Source organism: Morone saxatilis, unplaced genomic scaffold, assembly GCF_004916995.1.
Source record: "Morone saxatilis isolate NCDOM2014 unplaced genomic scaffold, NCSU_SB_2.0 Contig9, whole genome shotgun sequence".
Lineage (NCBI taxonomy): Eukaryota > Metazoa > Chordata > Actinopteri > Moronidae > Morone > Morone saxatilis.
In genome coordinates this window covers 19869427-19870019 of record NW_023340268.1, presented here as the reverse complement: position 1 = coordinate 19870019, position 593 = coordinate 19869427, and positions in this window count along the sequence as shown.

The following is a 593-nucleotide window of genomic DNA, read 5'->3' as shown; positions in this document are numbered from 1 at the left end:
AAGCATGTAGACTAATCCAGATTGCATTCAAATATGGCAGCAAACAATGGTACTCAAGAGCACCCAGCACCAGATACAGAACTCTTCAATACAAAGTGATGATGATGATGATGATGATGATGACAGCCATAATAATGAAAGATTAATAAAGATGATGATGATAATAATAATAATAATAATAATAATAATAATAATAATAATAGTGGGCGTTGAGCAAATTTTGATTTGGGAATGTAGAAAACCTGATGGTCAATGTATAAAATTAAATAAATTAATTACTTTCCACTTCAAGAAAATATTCAGTAATATGAAGGACTTAAGAGGAGATAAGCACTATCAGTACTCAGCAGCACTCCACACAATGTGGACAGGCTGCTGGGACTCTAAAGCACATCCACATTGGCATGTGCCTGAATAAACATACAGCCAGACGACTGATCTCTGCCTTTCGAGGCTACTGAAACCAGCTATAGATCAAATGGCCTACACTGAAAGCTTCTCAACAAGATCAAATATGGCCATAGGGTAAGGTATGCAATCCAGGTAATTTACAAGCATTAAATGGTCTCATGGATGGTTCTTTGTAGGAATTA